We start from the raw sequence: 6,517 nt of genomic DNA on the forward strand, positions 1-6,517 counted from the left end.
ACTTTTCCTGGTTGGTAGGCTATTAATTGCTACCTCAACTTCAGCCCATGTTATTGGTCTAGTCAGGGTTTCAAATTCTTCCTGGTTTAGGCTTGGGAGGGTGCAAGTGTCCAGAGATTTATCCATTTCTTCCAGTTTTACTGGTTTATGTGCATAGAGTTGTTTGTAGTAATCTCTGATGGTAATTTGTATTTCTGTGGAATCTGTGGTGATATCCCCTTTATTGATTTTTATTGCATCTATTTGATTATTCTCTCTTTTCTTTTTTATTAATCTGGATAGTGGTCTGCCTATTTTGTTGATCTTTTAAAAAAACCAGCTCCTAGATTTATTGATTTTTTTGAAGGGTTTTTAATGTCTATCTCCTTCAGTTCTGCTCTGATCTTGCCTTCTGCTAGCTTTCGAGTTTGTGTGATCTTGCTCCTTTAGCTCTTTCTGTTTTGATGATAGGGTTTCAATTTTAGATCCGTCCTCGCTTCTCTGGTGCATATTTATTGCTGTGAATTTCCCTCTAGACACGGCTTTAAATGTGTCCCAGAGATTCTGGTATGTTGTGTCTTCGTTCTCATTGGTTTTCAAGAAAATCTTTATTCCTGCCTTCATTTCATTGTTTATCCAGTCAACATTCAGGAGCCAGTTGTTCACGTTCCATGAAGCTGTGTGGTTCTGAGTGAGTTTCTTGATCCTGAGTTCTAATTTGATTGCACTGTGGTCTGAGAGACTGTTTGTTATGATTTCCATTCTTTTGCATTTGCTGAGGAGTTATTACTACCAATTATGTGGTCAAGTTAGAGTATGTGTGATGTGATACTGAGAACAATGTATGTTCTGTGGATTTGGGGTGGAGAGTTCTGTAGATGTCTATTAGGTTTGCTTGGTCCAGATCTGAGTTCAAGTCGTGGATATCCTTGTTAATTTTCTGTCTCACTGATCTGTCTAATATTGACAGTGGAGTGTAAAAATCTCCCAGTATTATTGCGTGGGAGTCTAAGTCTTTTTGTAGGCCATTAAGAACTTGCTTTATGTATCTTGGTGCTCCTGTATTGTGTGTGCATATATTTAGGATCGTTAGCTCTTCTTGTTGCAGTGATTCTTTTAATATTATGTAATGCCCGTTGTATCTTTTGATTTTGTTGGCTTAAAGTCAATTTTATCAGAGACTAGGATTGCAACTCCTGCTTTTTTTTGCTCCCTATTTGCTTGGTAAATCTTCCTCCATCCCTTTATTTTGAGCCAGTTTATGTCCTTGCATGTGAGATAGGTTTCCTGAATACAGCATACTGATGGGTTTTGACATTTTATCCCGTTTTCCAGCCTGTGTCTTTTGAGTGGGGCATTTAGCCCATTTACATTTAAGGTTAATATTGTTATGTGTGAATTTGATCCTGCCATTTTGATGCCAGCTGGTTGTTTTGCCCATTAGTTGATGCAATTTCTTCATTGTGTCGATGGTCTTTACCATTTGATACCTTTTTTAAGTGGCTGGTACTGGTTGTTCCTTTCCATGTTTAGTGCTTCTTTCAGGAGCTCTTGCAAGGCAGGCATGGTGGTGATGAAATATCTCGGCAATTGCTTGTCTGTAAAGGATTTTATTTCTCCTTCAATTATGAAGCTTCCTTTGGCTGGATATGAAATTCTAGGTTGAAAGTTCCTTTCCTTAAGGATGTTGAATATTGGTCTGCACTCTCGTCTGGCTTGTAGGGTTTCTGCTAAGAGATTCGCTGTGAGTCTGATGGGCTTCCCTTTGTGGGTAACCTGACCTTTCTCTCTGGATGCCCTTAGCATTTTTCCCTTCATTTCAACCCTGATTAATCTGACGATTATGTGCCTTGGAGTTGCTCTTCTTGAGGAATATCTTTGTGGTGTTCTCTGTATTTCCTGGACTCGAATATTGGCCTGCCTTGCTAGGTTGGGGAAGTTCTCCTGGATAATATCCTGAAGAGTGTTTTCCAGCTTGAATTCATTCTCTCTGTCACATTCAGATACACCTATCAAACATTGATTAGCTCTTTTCACATAATCCCATATTTCTTGGAGATTTTGTTCATTTCTTTTCACCCTTTTTTCTCTAGTCTTGCCTTCTCATTTTATTTCATTGAGTTGATCTTCAATCTCTGATATCCTTTCTTCCACTTGGTTGATTTGGCTATTGAAGTTTGTATATGCTCTGCGAAGTTCTCATGTTGTGTTTTTCAGCTCCATCAGTTCATTTATATTCTTCTCTAAGCTGTTTATTCTGGTTAGCATTTTGTCAAACCTGTTTTCAAGGTTCTAAGTTTCTTTGCACTGGGTTAGAATATGTTCTTTTAGCTCAAAGAAGTTTGTTATTACCCACTTTCTGAAGCCTATTTCTGTCAATCCATCAGACTCATTCTCCATCCAGCCTTGTTCCCTTGCTGGTGAGGAGTTGTGATCCCTTGAAGGAGGAGAGGTGTTCTGGTTTTGGCTTTCATCCTTTTTGTGGTGGTTTCTTCCCATCTTTGTGGATTTATCTCCCTGTGGTCTTTGTAGTTGGTGACTTTCGGATGGGGTCTCTGAGTACATGTCCTTTTTGTTGATGATGAAGTTATTTCTTTCTGTTTATAAATTTTCCTTCTAACAGTTAGGCCCCTCTGCTGTAGGACTGCTGGGGGTCCACTCCAGACCCTGCTTGCCCGGGGATCACCTGTGGCAGCTGCAGAACCATAAAGGTTGCTGCCAGTTTCTTCTTCTGTTATCTTTGTCCCAGAAGGATACCCACCAGATGTCAGCCTGGGCTCTCCTTTATGAGGTGTCTCTTTGTTTATACAGGGGTCAGGGAACTGCTTGAGGAGACAATCTGTCCATTATCAGAGCTCAAGTGCTGAGCTGTGAGCTCTGTTGTTCCAGTCAGAACTGTTGTGCAGGTACATTTAAGTCTGCTGCAGTGGAACTCATAACTGCCTTTTTTCCCCAGGTGCTCTGTCCTGGGAATATGGGGCTTTATTTATAAGTTCCTGACATGCTGCTGCCTTTTTTCAGAGATGCCCTGCCCAGCAAGGAGGTAGCCTAGTCACAGTCTGCCAGCAGAGGCGTTGCTGAGCTGCTGTGGGCTCTGCCCAGCTGCTGTGTGAATTCCTTGTGGTTTTGTTTATAGAGGTATAGTTAGAACTGCCTCGGTAATAGTGGACTGCCTCAGTAATGGCAGACTGCCTCAGTAGTGGTGGACTGCCTTGGTAATGGCGGACCCCTTTCCCCCCACAGAGCTGGATCATCCCGGGTCCAGTTGTGGTTGCTGTGAAACTCTCAATCCAGAGCATTTCAGATTGCTGGTCTTTATGGGGGTGGGACCCGCTGACCCAGATCACTCAGCTCCCTGTTTCAGCCTCCTTTTTTTCGGTCGAATGGGCAACTGTCTCTCAGGCATTCCAGGTGCCAGTTGAAATGACCACCTAGATTTGTGTGAGTTTTTGTGTGGAGACCCACTGTGCTGGGTGAAACAGCTGTGCTGGAAACTCGTGGCACATTCCTGCCCAGGAATTTCCTGTTCTGTAGGCAGTAAAAACTCATTTGGAAATGCGGTGATCACTCACCCTCTACGTTCTCACTGGGAACTGCACTGCAGAGCTGTTCCTATTCGGCCATCTTGGATCCTCCCCTCGATCGTGCCATTCTTATGCCTTTGTGTCCTCATAGCTTAGCTCCCATATATCAATGAAAACATACGATGTTTGGTTTCCCATTCTTGAGTTACTTCACTTAGAATAATAGTCTCCAATATCATCCTGATCACTGCAAATGATGTTAATTCATTCCTTTTTATGGCTGCATAATATTCCCTCATATATAGATATATATCTCACAGTTTATCCACTCATTGATTGATGGGCATTTGGGTTGGTTCCACGATTTTGTAATTATAAATTGTGCTACCATAAACATGCATGCGCTAATGTCTTTTTTGAATAATGACTTCTTGTCCTCTAGTTAGATACCCAGTAGTGGGATTGCAGGATCAAATGGTAGTTCTACTTTTGGTTCTTTAAGGAATCTCCATGCTGTTTTCCATAGTGTCTGTATGAGTTTACATTCCCACCAGTAGTGTAGAAGTGTTCCCTGTTCACCACATTCATGCCAACACCTACTGTTTTCTGATTTTTTGATATGGCCATTCTTGCAGGAGTAAGGTGGTATTAAATTTTGGTATTGATTTGTATTTCCCTAATCATTAGTGATGTTGAGAAATTTTTCATATGGTTATTGGCTATTTGTGTATCTTCTTTTGAGAACTGTCTGTTCATGTCCTTAGCCCACTTTTTGATGGGATTGTTTTGTTTTTTTCTTACTGATTTGTTCGAGTTCATTATAGATTCTGAGTATTAGTCCTTTGTCAGATATATAAATCGTGAAGATTTTCTCCCGCTCTGTGGATTGTCTGTTTACTCTGTGGCCTGTTCCTTTTGCCATGCAAAAGCTCTTTAGTTTAATTAGGTCCCAGCTATTTATCTTTGTTTTTATTGTATTTGCTTTTTGCTTCTTGGTCATGAAATCCTTGCCTAACCTGATGCCTAGAAGGGTTTTTCCAATGTTATCTTCTAGATTTTTTTTTTTTTTTTTGGAGTTGGAGTTTCGCTCTTGTTACCCAGGCTGGAGTGCAATGGCGCGATCTTGGCTCACCGTAACCTCCGCCTCCTGGGTTTAGACAATTCTCCTGCCTCAGCCTCCTGAGTAGCTGGGATTACAGGCATGCACCACCATGCCCAGCTAATTTTTTGTATTTTTAGTAGAGACGGGTTTCACCATGTTGACCAGGATGGTCTTGATCTCTTGACCTCGTGATCCACCCGCCTTGGCCTCCCAAAGTGCTGGGATTACAGGCGTGAGCCACTGCGCCTGGCTCATCTTCTAGAATTTTTATAACTTCAGGTCTTAGGTTTAAGTCTTGAATCCACCTTTAGTTGACTTTTGTACAACGTGAGAGATGAGGATCCGGTTTTATTCTCCTACATATAGCTAGTTGATTATCTCAACACCATTTGTTGAAAAAAGTCTTCTTTCCCTACTTTATGTTTTGTTTGCTTTGTCAAAGATCAGTTGGCTATAAGTATTTGAGTTTATTTCTGGGTTCTCTATTCTGTTCCATTGGTCTATGTACCTATTTTTATACCAGTATGATGTTGTTTTGGTGACTATGGCCTTATAGTATAGTTTGAAATCTGGTAGTTTGATGCCTCCAGATTTGTTCTTTTTGATTAGTCTTGCTTTGGCTATGCAGGCTCTTTTTCTAGTTCCATATGACTTTTAGGATTTTTTTTTCTTCTAATTTTGTGAAGAATGATGGTGGTATTTTGATGGGGATTGCATTGAATTTGTCGATTGCATTTGGCAGTATGGCCATTTTCACAATATTGCTTCCACTTACCCATGGGCATGGAACGTGTTTCCATTTGTTTGTTTGTGTCATCTATGATTTCTTTCAGCAATGTTTTATAGTTTTCCTTGTAGAGGTCTTTCACCTCCTTAGTTAGGTATATTCCTAAGTATTTCATTTATTTTTTTGTAGCTATTGTAAAAGGGCTTGAGTTTTTGTTTGATTCTCTGCTTGGTCACTGTTGTTGTATAGAAGAGCTACTGATTTGTGTACATTAATCTTGTATCCATAAACTTTGCTAAATTATTTTATCAGTTCTAGGGGTTTTCTGAAGGAGTCTTTAGGGTTTTCAAGGTAAAAGATCATGTTGTCAGCAAACAGTAACACTTTGACTTCCTCTTTACTGATTTGGATGCCCTTTATTTCTTTCTCTTGTCTGATTGCTCTCGCTTGGACTTCCAGCACTATGTTGAAGAGGAGTGGTGAGAGTGGGCATCCTTGTCTTATTTCAGTTCTCAGTGGGAGTGTTTTCAACTTTTCCCCATTCAGTATCATGTGGCTGTGTGTTTGTCATAGACGGCTATTAATACGTTGAGTAATGTCCCTTGTATGCTGATTTTGCTGAGAGTTTTAATCATAAAGGGATGCTGGATTTTGTCAAATGTTTTTCTGCATCTATTGAAATGATCATGTGGTTTTGGTTTTTAATTCCATTTATGTGGTGTATCATATTTATTGACTTGCATATGTTAAACCATCCCTGCATCCCTGGTATGAAACCCACGTGATCATGGTGGACTACCTTTTTGATATGTTGTTTGATTTGGTTAGCTAGTATTTTGTTAAGGACTTTAGTATCTATATTCATCAAGGATATCATTCTGTAGTTTTCTTTTTTGATTGTGTCTTTCCTGGTTTTGGTATTAGGGTGATGCTGGCTTCATAGAATGAGTTAGGGAGATTTTCTTCTTTCTCTACCTTGTGGAATATTGTCAAAAGGATTGGCATCAAGTCTTCTTTGAATGTTTGGTAGAATGAAGCTATGAATCTGTCTGGTCCTGGTCTTTTTTTGTTGGTAATTTTTAAATTACCATTTCAATCTCCCTGCTTATTATTGGTCTGTTCAGGGTATCTAATTCTTCCTGATTTAAGATAGGGCGTTGTATTTTGCTAGGAATTTATTCTTCT

This window comes from Cebus imitator, unplaced genomic scaffold (assembly GCF_001604975.1).
Source record: "Cebus imitator isolate Cc_AM_T3 unplaced genomic scaffold, Cebus_imitator-1.0 Scaffold253, whole genome shotgun sequence".
In the NCBI taxonomy this organism is placed as follows: Eukaryota; Metazoa; Chordata; class Mammalia; order Primates; family Cebidae; genus Cebus; species Cebus imitator.